At 40.1% G+C, this 15,418-nt stretch overlaps 1 long non-coding RNA gene across 3 annotated transcripts in view; it reads left to right on the top strand.

Moving 5' to 3' along the window:
- Window positions 1–15,418, top strand: part of LOC139632746 (uncharacterized) — a 76,589-nt gene that overhangs the window by 29,869 nt on the left and 31,302 nt on the right. The window contains exons 2-3 of one of the 3 annotated variants that reach the window (XR_011693612.1): window positions 6,428–6,571; window positions 8,149–9,328. This is a non-coding gene — a long non-coding RNA (uncharacterized lncRNA). Of the gene's footprint in view, window positions 1–6,427; window positions 6,572–7,076; window positions 7,868–8,148; window positions 9,329–15,418 lie in introns of those variants that run through there. The other 2 variants (XR_011693611.1, XR_011693613.1) reach the window with 2 other exon arrangements.

Consider the following 15,418-nt stretch of genomic DNA (forward strand, 5'->3'; position numbering starts at 1 on the left):
CTTGTGTATTCCAGTGAAATTTCCCTTAAACAGAGTGGTTTTGTGTTTGCACTGTTGTACGACAGGTATTTTTTGCAGGTGGGATGTAGTCCTCAACGTGGTGTGACACACACCAGCAGAATGTAAATGGTTCATTTTCTCCTGCTAACATGGGAGGGGGTGAGCTGAGGGAGGCCTTTGTGCAGTGGCGTGTGCTAGTTGTAGCAGGAATTAAGATGATGATGGGAGTGTTGGGTGCAGGTGCACTGAAAGCAGGGGAGGTGACCTTGGCCATGGTGGCGACCGCAGAGAGGAGCCAGCCATCTGTCTTGGGCCATGAGGAGGTGACCCAGCATCATTGTTTAGTCTGCCGGGGTACACTGGGGTCACAGGAAGGGCCGGACCTCCCGGGTGCGGAGCAGAATGGGGTGTCTGAGCTTTATGATGATAGAGGATAAAGATGTAGACTAAAAGTGTACAATAAATTATCTCCTAAATTTTTTAAATGTTCAAACAAGCTGTTATCTACTCTATTATTTTGAAAGAATGCAGTATAAAACATAACTGCTGCTTCAGAGTGTCCACCTCTGTGGCCCCTCCGTATTCAGAATTCTTTTTATACCATAGTAATAGCCCTAACCATAATTATTCTGTCATTTTGATGTGGCACCCCATAACCCTTCACCAATTTGTAAGACATTCAATTGAAAGCACTGAGAGAAGTGATTTGAACATAACTTTCTCCCTGACTCAATTCAAAATGGGCTTTTAATCTGTCTATAGAAATATTTCTCTTCTATTTATCCCCAGTCTGTTCAGGCCTAGACTGCTGGAGGAAAAACATTTGTACCCCTGCTCCTAAACTCTGAGTGAAGCCTCCAAAATGGTCTGCAAAACAGTATTGAACATCTGGAAATATAAACTTCTCAAACTGCAGAATCCAAAAATTAGGTATGCACCTCTCAGCGACACTAAAAGTCGACAGCCCTATGCTGATGTTTAGGAGGAATGTTTACCATGTTCGCTATCTTAGGTTAGTGTTTGCAATCTCACATTTGCCAACATTCTCACATTAGCACTAAACACAAATGCTAATATTTACAACAACAACACAAAAATCTACATTAACAGTCTAACACAAAATTAAGTTTATCATCTAAGGAGCTATGAGGAATCCGGTCATATTAAGCAAGTGTCACTTTAGCACACACAGGAATGAAATGCTCTGCAAGGTTGCATCCAGATATTATATTTTTGGTCATTTTTTACTGCCCAGTTTTTTCCTGTCCACTTTGGTCTCCGGGGAAGGGTCTGGGACCAAATGGGGTATTCGTACCAGACAAAGACATTTGATGAAGCAGTCAGTCTGACAGGGACATGGCAGACATGCAATCAAGGTGTTAAATGACTGGAGGGCCATAATGTCTGTCCTTTCAGTTTAATCACAACCCCATAGCTCAAGTTTTACTCTGCAGTTTCAATCACCGTCCCTGTTTCCTTTCACACAGAGCTTGACCCTCGCAGCTTGCCCCTCTCCTATTCTTCACTCTGACAAGTTTCACTTCTCACCTCCATGCTCATTAGTCACCTTTTGTGAGCAATAACACCATTGCAGCAGGGTTTATATATTCACAGGAATATGGTCATATAAATGAGTAGCTCTTTTTTCACAATGCTGTCACATAAAGCTAGCTCAGTCTGCATGAATATGACCCTAGTGCAGCACTGTTTTATGCTCTTGAAAAATTAGGCCATTTTAAGCATGATTAATTAGTTATTAGTTTAATGCGTTCTGTGTTAATCACACCCAACTTCAAAGGCTGAGCTTTCAGCTTCCTGGACTCCAGCTGGAGTCTTAGCATTCACACACAAGGTTGCAAGTATGACTGAGATCAGAGGTCGTGATGGAGCTGATGGAGTCTGTTGGCTACAAAGCGGATGAGGAGTGACAGAGTAGCTACAGCATCATGAAAGTCACCATAAAACAGGCTTTATGGCTTGAAATAGTAAAACTGACCTCCTCACATCTTTTAACTCTGTCTGTATTGTAATGACATCAAGTGCTGCAATATCAACACACACCAGGATTTGATGAAACTAGCCAAGCAACTAAGCCTGGCTCATTCCTGTCACTGCCTCTGTTTTATGGGAAAACTTTCCGGTTAATTAGTGCTGTGACTGTGAAGTGTTTTAAATTTGAATTTGCAATGATGTGACCTTTGTTTGATCCACAGCACAGATTCTGAAAAAAAAGAAGAAAGAAAGAAAGAAAGACATGTTGTCACAATTCATTTTTACCAGCAAGCCATGCATCATGAGCTCAGTCAAAAAAATGAAAGAAGGTTAAATGTTGAGTAAAAAGCAAATGGCTGCTTTTGCAACTAAATGTACTATAGCATATTATTTATACAGGGTTATCATACCTTTAAAGGAACGGTTTGACATTCTGAGAATATGCATATTTGCTTTCTGGCCTAGAGTTATATGAGAAGATTGATACCACTCATGTCTATGCAATAAATCCAAAGCTAGTTCCAGCAGTCGATTAGCTTAGTACAAACAATGGAAATGGGGGAATGGCTCCGTCCAATGGTAATAAAATCCATATAACCTCCCGTGAAACAACAAACTGTTGATTTCAAGCTTTGGTTTTTGAATGGATTCAACAAACAAGCTATAACATGCTAAATGGTGATCTTTAGGGGTGCTGGTAGGTGAAATTTTGTTACCTTTGGATGGAGTCAGGGTAGATATTTCCACCTGTTTCCTAAACTAACCAGCTGCTGGCTCCAACCATATTCTTATTGTACAGAGGTGAGAGTGGTATCTGTCTTCTCACCTTACTCTCAGCAATTCTTTTCATCCTTCAATTGGTCGATTAATAACTTGTCGTTTATGATCACAGAATGTTTGTTTTTAATTTATGTAACATATGCAAGTTAAAAAGTTTTGGTCCTCGGTGGAGAGTGTTAACATAGGCCTTTGGCACATTCACTTGGACTCAAGGATGAACTGATTAGATTTTGGTGGTCAAAAGTCAAGGTCTCAGTGACCTCACTAAACACGGTTTTGGCCTTGTGAACACAATATCTCGGGAACTCCTTAAGGGAATCTATTAGCCATATTTTGATTGGTTTGTTTGTTGTTGTTGTATTCTGATTGGTTAGTTGGTTTGTAGCTGTGACCGCACAAAACATGTTTTTAGCCATAACTCAAGAATTCACATAGCAATTATGACAAACTGTCACACAAATGGTTAATATTTTATGATTCTGGATAAACATGGCTGTAACTACTGAAACTACTCTGAGTGGCATACAATCACAAAGTGATATTTCTAGTTTGTTATATCTATTGTATAGTATGGATTTTTCTGTTACCATCTACTATATGCTCATAGTCAGGTTAAACCCAACTGTAATTTGTAGCCTTACAGGTGTGTGGAGCTGTATTGGTTTCTTTAAGATGACATGTCTCTGAAATAGTTAATTTCATGGTTGGCACAGTGCACCATCCCCCACTGCATTGAGTGATGGCTAAACCTGTATAAATGCAAAGGTTTCTTAAACAGCACATACCTCTGACATTCTCCTGCTGCTCTGAGTCCAGTATGTGTGAAATGGTGTGTGGTGAATCCTACTTCTTATTCTTTTAGCATGGCTAGCACCCCTTTTCATTTCATAAGCTCCATTACTCTTCAGTCTGGACCGTGCTTAAAGGCAAACTGTGTGTGGAGAGCTGCCGCTATATCAGAGAAAATGACACTTATACTATGTTTACATTTGAGTACACAGTGCCTTTGTTATAGTAGCTGAAATATGGTGTGCTACCTCTAACTAAGAGATAAATATGAAAACCCCAAAGCAATTTTTACTTTGAATAAAATTGGTATTAAAATATAATTATAGTGAATTTAAAAATAGGAGAGAGAAAAAAAACACCCATGCATTAGTTGTATGGTCTTGATTGGACAGTTTTATATCTTGATTGAAATTTATGACTGCATGAACTGTCACACAGCAATCCAAGGCAAGTGGTTGTTTGAAAGCTGCACACAGTTAAGAACCCTGTTGCAATCACATTAAAGTGTGTCATCTGTGACCCTTATGACCAGTTCACAGATGGAGATCCATCCAAAACACACTGTGTCCTCTGACCATAATCTTGACTCTTGACCAGGATCATTGAACTTGACAGGATCCTGACCTTGTGGAAGATGGAACATGGGAGACATAAGGTTCACACTGGCTTTTAGCAAAAGTGATTTTTATATGCACTTCCACCTGACACTGACAGATGAAGTGCTTCCTTTTCTTTTGAGAGAAACACACATTAATGAGAGTAAGAGGTTGTCATTATTCTTGGAGCTAACACATACATGTCATCGTTGACGGTTGTTCTTACTTGCTGTTCTAATAAATATAATTAAAAATGTCATCTAAAATCAGCAAGAACAACTACGCAAACCTTGTATACAGAAATGGGCTACCACCCTTGCTCACGTTGTGTGTTCTGATAAAAATAACATTTGAAATGTGTTGATGCAAAACACTGGCAAACAGAGAGAGAACACAATAAGAAACAGATGCCACCACAGATGGAGGATAAACAGACCCATACATTTCTGTTACAAAGCAGAACTGTCACTTGCAGCAGAAAGAGATTATTACGTTTGTGGTGAAGTAGAAAATCTGAGCCTGTTGTCTTGTGGGTTTCATGGCATTCTGTACATCTGTCTTACAGGAAAAAACAGAAAGCCTTCACCACAGCCTTTGATATATTTCACTTGACACAATAAGGCAGGGATTCTTTTTGCCCTTTGATTTCTTCTTGCTGAATTCTTTAGCTGTTTAGCACTGTGGATCAAACTGGGGGTCCTCCAGCTGTGGTACAATGTTACAAATGCAACCAGGCAAACCTTGCATACAGAAATAGGCTAACTCCTTACAGCATCTGGCTATTTTGGTTCCTAGATTTCAGTTATCTACTAAACACGGGCATTATTTACCAGGAATAATCAGTATGTGCACTGTTACTTGCAGCTTTTTTTTTTTTTTTTTTTTTTCCTGCAGGGACTCTATGCTAAATTGCATAATTGTATTGTTACATTGGCCTTCCTAATGCAGTCTGTGCATGGTGTGAAAAACCATTTCCAAAGATTATCACATCATTAATTAAAGGTCAATCTCAAACAGCTTTTCCTTCCTATGAAATATGGTGTTGAGTTTTTTTTATTTATTTTTTATTATTTTATCACTGATGGGTGTCTTATTACTAGATGGACAAAGCCCCTCCAAAAAAAGAAAGGCTTGTCAGTATGTTCACCTTAAACACCCCACTCTCCTCCATTGTGATGATTATATGCAGGAAGTTTTGATAAACTGCCAGCACAGTTATGAGATTACAGCAACTGTCATCCTATCTGTATTTATTATGCAGAGACTTTGGGCCATTTCTGTATATTGGTGGAGGTGTGTGGAGAAGGTGAGACAAGGTCTGGAGCCGTCACCCACTGACAAAGCTCAAGGGAGCACAGGCAGTGATTTACACTCTGGCAGGACACCCACAGTCTTCAGCATGGTGTGTTATGACATGTAATCACATATAGTCTTATGGTGTTGCCCCCCTCTTTGTGTCTCAGTATTTTTGTACAAAAATAGTCTCAGTACTAGCACTAGTGTACTAGCACTACAGCACTACACCCGTCCCTCGCGTGTGAAGTCCCCAGTTTATCTGAAGTTTTTTGAGGCCTTTTGTTTTGTGCTTTGAGTAATTCCTCCTGCACTGGTCTGCATGCCATTTGTGTGGTGGGTGTTATGTGTGACAGTATAGAGGAACCCAAGGGGATCCAGATGTGCATCTTTACACTAAAACCCAGAGGCAGGAGGGATTTAAACAGCTGGTAATCATGGCCATTGTTTTAAATCCAAAAATTATGGAGGTTGCATTTATTATAGGTTTTGGTTTTGTAGGTCAATGTCAATTTTTGCATATTGCATGACAGAATCATGTATTGATCTGTACATTTGTTTTTTCACATGATTCAATTTTTATCCAATTATATGACCTGTAATTACCTTTCAAAATGTGTTTAAAAAGGTTAGTATTTACAGTATGTTATGTCATTTTAGTCAAGCAAAATCTGTCAAACACTGACAACCAATTGGATTTCCACAGGATTAAAGGTCACAGATATGTGTCTAAGTGGAGAATTTAGTGTAATGCCAGAGACAGTTTGACAGTTTTGTGGCTATGTAGCTACACTTATCGTATGTAAGAATGTGGTAAGCTTTGGAGTGGCTCATCCAGGAATATTTCTGCTATTTTATACCATCAGAGTCATTGTGGTGCATGAGGAAAAAACGCTTGTCTGCTTGTCTGTGTCAGACTGTCTGTAGCTTACCACTGTAGGTGGTATGTGTCTCTGACTGTCATCTCCCCTTTACAGGTCACTCAAGATTGAGCCAAGCTTTAACTCTGACTCTAAACACAGTCAGCACTCAACCTGAAGCCTGCCTTCTCCTCTGATCCTGCTGACTCACTGTGAACATCGCGGACTGTTAGGTCCAGGGGGGAGAGATACCAGGAACAGGTAAACAGTGTTGCTGAGAGCCTTAGAGATGACAGGTAAAGCAGTGTTGCTATTTTTTTTTTTAGCAAGGGCCAAGCTCTCAGGGGTTACAAACACCCACACACTAGTATTTTAGTGTGCAGACAAATATTTTTGTGTAGGTGTTTGTAACTGTAACACACATATACAGATAGAGATGGAGAGAGACGGAGAGCACAAGAGCATATTTTCTATTTTCCATGCCCTAGGCATTAGACATACCAGGAGCAACAGAAATCTCGCCAAGTGGGATAAGATCATAAAACTGCAAGGCACTCTCCTCTCATTTTCAACTAACTGGATAAAATGGTGTCAGCATGTTACTGCGAGCCCCTCAGGATCCAAAACACTGGCAGGACTATAAACTAAAGCAGTTACACCATGACAAGACGCTGAATCCTTTCGCATCAAGAAAGATTTCATTTGAAATGGTGTAGCAATTGCAAAAACATCTGAAAATAAAGTAGTTTTTTTTCTACTTTTACAGCAAATACCTCAATATCAACCAAATACCATCACATTTTGACTGTTGGGGCTTTCAGAAGATGATTACAAACAAGATTTGAGCAAGACGATGAATATGATGATTAGACAAAGCACAGATCTTTCCACTGTCGTTTTACTGCAATCCAACCATAAAGGTCTAGTAAACACAAACCTGTCCAATTATCTAGAGCTCTGTATAGTGTAGGATATATTTTAATCAAAGCAATTTTTGTGTAAAGGCCTAGTTGTTTCGGAAGTGTACTTAGCAGTGGAGCTTAAATGTGGTTCACAGTGTCTTGACTTTGGCCGATACTCCCATAGTCTCCTTACACCTGGTAAATACTATGACACAGCAGGTTGCAGAAACTCTGAAGAGCTAATTGTCACATTGTGAAGGAGTCTGTTGTGTCTGATTTCTTTTCCTCTGTTTTGCTGATGTTGCTTCTTCTCTGTGCTTTATTGGCAGAAATTGTGCTGTCAGTTTTCTAAGTCATTAAGCATTGTGTTAACCTCAGGGACCCAGGGGGGTCACTTCATTTCACTTCATGGTCTGGGCACTGAGGAGAGAGGAGTGATAATGATAAACTGAATTAAAGGACAACAAAGGGTGTAAGATTCAGATTGTCAGATCAGCTGGAGAGTCTGTTGGCAATCTTAGTTTGTTGTTTAAAAACCTCTGATACAGTTGTCACCGAAACTGTTTTCCAATTAAATGTGAAACAGTTTAAAATAAAAAGTGGAAATCTTCAACCCAAGTCACTGTGAAATGGTCTGTTGTGTGTGTGTGTGTGTGTGTGTGTGTGTGTGTGTGTGTGTGTGTGTGTGTGTGTGTGTGTGTGTGTGTGTGTTAACCCATTACTGAAATGCTTTACAGACCTCTGCAACCAAAAAATACATTGTCAAAGCAGAGGGGATTTTTCCTGCTGTATCCTACATTCATAAAACACCTGCACAGTCTCAAAAATCCCTCAAATACCTTTTCAACAAGAGACCTGTTAAAAAAAGCTTAAACCATTCCCTAAGGCAGCAAACTTGGTGTCCTCACTCTTTTTCTCTGCTTTTCTGTCATTTAGGTTTTGACAGTGCTGTGAGCTGAATATAGCTGAAGGCAAGTTTAAACTCCATGCGCTGACTCTCCATGAGGCCACACAATTATCTGGAGCTTGATAGCAGAGCCTGACTTTGACTCGTTCTGTGACACCCTATTGAGTGCGAAGGTGTCAGGGTGGGAGTGGAAGCTACCTCTTGAAAATTTCCCCTGAAGGCACAGTGCATCAGCAGCATAGAGATCAGCTGCTGGTGCATAGTGTAATGCAGCGTAAGCTGTCATGTTAGTGTGAAATGCTGATGAGACAGTCTCATACACACACAATGTCATGTGAGTTAATTTACTTTCTATTTAGTATTATTATCAACTTCAGCTAGAACAGCTTACTGTTCTATCAAGCTGGATGTGAGCTGACTTCTTTATTAAATGAAATTTTGTTCATCATGTCGTGTGTTTGTGTGGATTCTGAAAGGATAACAGCGGAGGACTCGTTGTTCAGTCCTGCACCATCTGTGCTTTGAGGAATAGGTTTGAATGGGGCTCACATGATTGAGTGGCACCTGCTTGTCAGACGGTTGCTGCGAAATATTGCTGCATTGAGAGAAGGCGGTACTCCAACTGCATGCCAATCAGGCTGTCAGGCTAATCCCCTCCACCTACATGCACTCGTACACAAATGCTTGCTCTCTCTCCTCCAGTGTTTCTTTCAAAGCAGATCCCCTGTAGGTATGGACACACATGCCCATCACAACATCCATTCATGCATTGACAACGCGTGATAACAGGCTCTAATTAAATTTTCTCTGCTTGTACTTCGCAGTCAGAACTGTGGATATCAGTGTTTTGTTGTCAGCTGGATTGTCTTACCTAAACATGGGGGTAAACTGACACCGACACGCTGTTTAATGTCTTCTCACTCTAACATGGTTGCTAGCATTGATTTACTCTTTCTCAAGGTGTTTGGTGTGTGTCTAGTAGGGTTTTGTTTTTCATATCAGTATCTGTATTCCATAGAAACACTTGTATCAATGAAAGGAATGGGAGGGAAAAAGAGGGGTGTTCTATTGATTTACATCCAGTACAAGATGTGAAAAGGACCTTAGTCTGTGCTTATGATCATCTGTGCTGCTGTGTGGTGTGTGGGTGTACTTACTGGAGGAGTGAATGTGTGTGTGTGTGTGTGTGTGTGTGTGTGTGTGTGTGTGTGTGTGTGTGTGTGAGTGTGAGTGTGAGTGTGTGTGTGATCATACATGCACGCTCACATGCATCTGCATGACTGTTTTTGCGTGTATGTGATATAACAGAAGCTTGAAAAAAAGGGGGTTATGAACAACTGTGTCAGCAGGAGCTCTACAGTGCACACACAAAGCACAAGCCCATTCTCCTGAGCATCTCCTGTGATCTCTATTTTCCCTGTCATGTTAAGACAGTAACAGGTGTCTCACCTAAGGCAAAAACACTGTATCACTGTCTTTCTCTTCATCTCTGTATTTATCTATTGTTGCAGCACTCTGGGATGAATCAGGAACATTATAGTGAATTTGGTATCCAGGATATGTTTCTGTCAATGCTGCTTCACTGTGCCAACCTTGTAGGTGTCTTTGGCACTATAGTTTCATCAAGGGATTAACCACATGGTGCTGCCTGGCTTGGGCACTTTCCCAGCATTGCACCCATGCTGGACAGGCTAGATGAACAGAAGGTCAGGACATGCCATAACACTTTGTAATGCTGTGCTGGCAACAGCATCCAGGTAGTGCCAGGCACTGGAGACCATATCAGTTGCCAATATCAGCCCAGTATCTTATTTAGGTGGCTCACCTGGGTGTTTTTAGTGATTTTTATGAAATTTTATTCATCAAGGTATCACATTGTGATCCTACATAGTTTAAATCTTTATTGTAAATTGAATTTGATCTATGCCATCATCTACCGTGCCCAGTAGAGGTGAGATTTAACAAAGACTGCAAATTACATTGTGCAAAGTGAAATTAACTTGAATATGAGACAATAATGAAACTAACTCGATTAATTTTTTGAAGGAAATGGTGACAAATGCATCTTTCTTCCTCTGTTTGCACTGTGCACTGTATGAGTCACCGTGTCATGTTTCTGCCTGCCCTTTTAATGTCTCAAAACCTTCTTCCCTCCTCCACATCCCTGGCTCTATGAAGCAGGTAGTCTGACTATAAAACAAAAGAGCCTTGCTCTCTTGATTTAAACACTGTGAGATTAATTTACGTCTCAGTGCTGTTTGACTGCAGGATGTGTCTTTCACAGGAAGCTGACACTATCAGTCTGACTCCTGAGGTGTCATGCTCATGTACTGAAAATGTAATTTAAGTGGATAGTTTCTGTGAACATAATAATGAACAAGGAAAAAGTAATACTGCCATGAACAATGCAGCATTATGCGGTCTGTATCTTTTTAAATACCCCTGCATTAAGTAGTAGTTATATATTCTTGCATAAACAGAAAACAAAGCACTGACTATGAGCTCATTCATCTCAGCCTTGTTATATTGTACCCCATTAAAGGTCACAGCATAAAACATATCTGAACACATCCATCCATTATCAGTTGCTTACTCAGGTCAGGGGTTTGAGATCACATCCATTTCAACGGCAACTTTTGGCTAGATCACAACAGTGGGGCCATGCCTATAAATGTGAATGTCATTGATTGTCAGTGAATCAAGTCACCCTGCTGGTCAGCCGGCTGAGTGTTTTCCCCAACAGTGCTGACAACTTAGCACCTGTGTTACTGTGACTTTTCATTTATTTAAAAAAAAAAAAAAAAACACTTGGCAAAAAAGCAAGCAACTTTTTGGACAAAACTTTGTTACTTTCCATAGCAGGGAGTTGTCAGTATTGACCCAGGAGGTTGGGCTTTCCCTCCGCAGACACACCTCTCTATGCTGATGGAACAGCAGCTGACATGAATGAGCTTGTAACTTTCTCTCTGAGTGATCATTTTGTAAATGTAGCCAAAATTAGGTATAAAATCAAGATTTTATGGCGGTGCAGAGCATCAGCTTGGAAATGGCTTGGAAGTGACTGCTGATTAACATGTAGTCTCACTATTTCATAACAGAAACAGAAGAGCATGTAAATGAGAGCAGCTTCATTGGGAATTCGGCTGTATTGAAATACTGTATATGTGAGCAGAATGCACATAGCCTATGACACAGTCCAGCCAAATAGTAGGTTTTGACCTGGTCTTGTTATATTGCAACACTGCCTTTCATTTCCCTCTGCTCACAGTTTTCCTACAGTTTGATAGATGTTGGGTAATCTAATATTTGCAAAATGGTAATTAATTCAAGCTTCATTAGAGGAGATAAAGCCCTGATAATCAGACAAAAGAAAGATAGCATAGATAGCTAGCATAGCTCTGCCCAAGATAAGTAAACACCCTGTGTGGATAAAGTTAATGATGCAGTTAAAACCCTTTCAAAACTGAGTAGATAGTGACATAATGATCCATAAATACAGAGACAGCAAAGAGTATACACTTTTGTTTCGAGTCTTAAATATTTGCAGTCTTTGCTTTCTGATATAGATGAATTAAAGAAAGGAGCTAAACACAGCATTTCTTGCATATACAGCACAAAGTTGAAAGATAACTTGTCGTCAGTATGGTATGAAACATTGATGAATAAGTCAAAATCGTGGAGATAAATGAAGACTACCTGCTGGTTTCCTCAGTCTTCTATGATCTATCTTCTGTTGTATCTTTTGGGTTTTTAGGTTAGAACAGATTAGATTATGTTCAAAGGCGCAGCATACTTATGTCCTAATTGGCCCCAGTCAGAAACAGGATGCTTCTAGGGAAATAGACTAATAATAGCCTAAGCACGGTGAAGGCAAACACCACCTGGCAAATGTCATAGCCAAGTCAAGTGACAGAGGGGAGGGCCTTGTTTACATTAAATCAGCTGTAATTGTGTGTGATTGAGGTATTACAGACTAATTGTGTCCACAGTCATGGGATCCATTCTGTACAAACTCAAGCACTACTCCAAAGAAGCACTTAAGCAAGGCAGAATATTTCTTAATTATTTGCTCAATTGCTTGTTTGTTCCTGGAATTACAATCCAACTGTCATTAAGAGGAAGTACATTTAGACTGCATTCAGAAATCAAACTAATTACACTAGGAATGGAGTTGACCAGGCAGGCATGATTTTTTTTTTTTTTCCTCCCCCATTTCTTCTGTGAAACCGGTCAATAAACAATCTGCATAACTTTACCACATCAATATTTAATGTGCCAGCTAAAGGTCTTCTCCTACAGGTCGCAGTCAGTCTGGGTTTGATGTTTACTACTTTGAAATTTGCCACAGATGCAAACAGTCCCAAGGGGTTTCGCTAGTGTGTGTGAGTGTGTGTATACTTCTGTGTCTTTGTCTGTGTGTATGCATAATGATGACTGTTTATGGTTTAATATTTTTATTGTGCTCTTGCAAGTCTCTTTGTTTGTGGGTGTTTCCATACATCAGAGAGAAGGGCCTCACAGCCCTCCCGAGCCAGTAGAAACGATCTGCTCCCCCAAATTGCTTACAGCCGGTCTATCAGTGGGGAGGGGAAAATATGGGGGTGAATTTTTAACGACGAAAACAAATGAGCCAACACAGGCACACAATTAGGGGGAAGTCATGGCTATGTGTCGTCTTTAGATGAGCAACATGATGGCCTCTTTACCCCTAGCGGGGGTAAAGCCCTGCCCCAGGAGATGGCTCATTAGGGCTGAGCAGGGGAGGAGAGGAGAGGGGAGGGTCGGCTGACAGTCAAAACTGTGGGCGTGGAGAGAGGGGGTCGCTGCCACTCACGGAGAAGAGGGGCTCAGCTAAAGTCCTTTCACAACAAGGGCCATTTGGATTCTGGGGACGACATTAGCTCATGGTGCAACTTACTGCTGCTAAATCATCGTGCCACACAAAGGACAGCTGCCATAAGGGCCGCATTAACTCTAGTGTCAAAATATTGCCTCATCAATTGGGCGTCTTTGTAGTGTGGTGGGTCGGGTTCACAGTTGAATCTCACGTCCTATGAATATTCTATAATTACATACACTTGTACTGGTGGTGACCAAATGAATTGTTGAACTGATTTTCTTATCACAGATGTGTCTTCTAGATAAAACCTGTGTGAACCTACAGAGAATTGTCTTATACCCTATGAAGAAAAAATAATACAGTATTAACATTCTCATGACCGCCCTGAGATAGAAATATTATTGGAATGGAATATCGAGTAATTGTAATATCTTTGCCAATCTGACAGTAATGAAACCACTCACCAGTTATGACTAATGAATTGTAATGTGGAAGTGTGGGTCTTACCCACTGATATTATCATTAGATGACACATCTCATTAATCATGATCTGTCACAAATCATGCATTTTTGGATTTGGTTGCGTTTGAACTTGGTTAAATGGATTTCAGAATCACAGACTCAGGAGGATTCAACACAACAAAGAAAGATGAGCAGCTTAAACAGCATCTGTAACATGGATGCTTTATCTGCTTGTGAGACTGTTACTGTAAGGATAAACTGAATGTGATCTCCATCACAAAAGCCTTTGTTCAGTGGGCGCAGCAGCTTTTGGTCCCACTATGGGACTGTACACGTAGCGCACTCCTGGGTCTTTAAAAGCTGGAAGAGTGCCACCAGATGGTTAAGAGCAGAAGTGAAAATGTCATTTTCCAGCATCTTCTTAAATGAATCATTACAATATGCTGCATCTCATAGTACAGATAATAGAAACAACACCCTTTCCTCCTGTATATGCACATTATTCATGCAAAAGAAAACACTGAGATTAAAAACTAAAACAGGGCTATATGTTACTAAAGAGACTGCTGTCAATTGCAGGTGATCCCTGACAATACAATTTAGTCTGAATTTAAAGAAAGATTGTTTTAATAAAGGAATTTTAGCAAAATGTGTGTGATTTACACCTCACTAGAAGTCCTTGAAATTGGTTGTTGTTGTAATGCAGTAGCTTAGCCAAAGATTTCCCCTTGGAAAACAAGCGATTTCCTGATGCTACAGTAACGATTTGTCAAACTTTCTCTCTGAAAATGACCGCCATGCTTTGCTTCTCTGTTGATCAAAGGAACTAAACCCAGACTGATTTGTTTTCCGTCTCTCTTGTTGAATTATCCTGTGCTGCTGCGTTCAACACAATTTGCATACTGGGCATTAGCTTTGGAACAAACTGTGCTTCACACAAACAAGCGCATACAGCTTTATTTAAGCAGCTAATTGAGAATCAAGTAAGCATCTCTAATCTGTTTAACAAAAAATTGTATTTTCTCAGCTAATTAATATTCTTAGTTTAGCTAAGTGAAAATCCAAACAAGAGTATACACCAGTGAGTTTAGTGTGAAGTAAGACTGACAGGAGTTTAGCACCCACATAATCACACCACACAGAGCCATGTGGAAAGTAACAATAAGAATTGGTGTGTGTGCATGTGTGTGTGCATATGTGTGTGTGTGTGTGTGTTAAGCTTAAGTCAATTTGAAGCTTGTGTTTAAAAATAATTTTACAGAAGATATTACCAGAAGCCTTAATATGCACTGTGGGGATTTGTATAAAGGTAAAATTTAGCCATTATGTTTCAGCACCTCCTGCAACTTCTATCCCCTGAACCATATTGGCTCACCATGAAAGAAGTGATATTAACTAAAGCATTACGAGAGGCTTCTTTTTGAGACTCTCACTCAGATGGACTCATCGACTGCGAATCAAAGCTTCATTTTCTCTGCATTTGGTGAACATGGATCTGTGAAACCATTTATGCCTTTGTTTCGAGGCTTTTCTTTATTCATCTCGTGGCTTCTCACAGGTCATTGTTGGATGCATTTAACAGCACTGATGTGTCAGTGCAAAATGTCAATCTCACAGGAATAACTCGATGCAACATCTGTTTGATGTCCACATCCACATCATCATTTGATGTACACTGGCTGATATATCAATGTATTGACTCATAAATTCTTTTAAAAATGAAAAATTGAAAAGGACACTTGGAACTAAACGGGTGTGTCGGCAGTTCTAGCTGCTCAGTGGTCTTTTCTTTTGCTGTTTTCTTGTGGTGCTCTTTCAAGGACACATACTGCACAGCAAGTTTATGTCTAACACTCTCAATTCTTGACCTTGGACAAAATAGCCACCACCTCTATCAATCACCAGCTCAACCAAGAACAAGAGAAAATGATGCCGCTAACAACATTATCACAGCACTTTTTCACATCTCATTGATTTGACAAAAGCCATCACTCAGC

The sequence above is a fragment of the Trachinotus anak genome, unplaced genomic scaffold (genome assembly GCF_046630095.1).
Source record: "Trachinotus anak isolate AG129_WGS33_773 ecotype Australia unplaced genomic scaffold, CSIRO_AGI_Tana_v1 ptg000015l, whole genome shotgun sequence".
NCBI classification, from domain to species: Eukaryota; Metazoa; Chordata; class Actinopteri; order Carangiformes; family Carangidae; genus Trachinotus; species Trachinotus anak.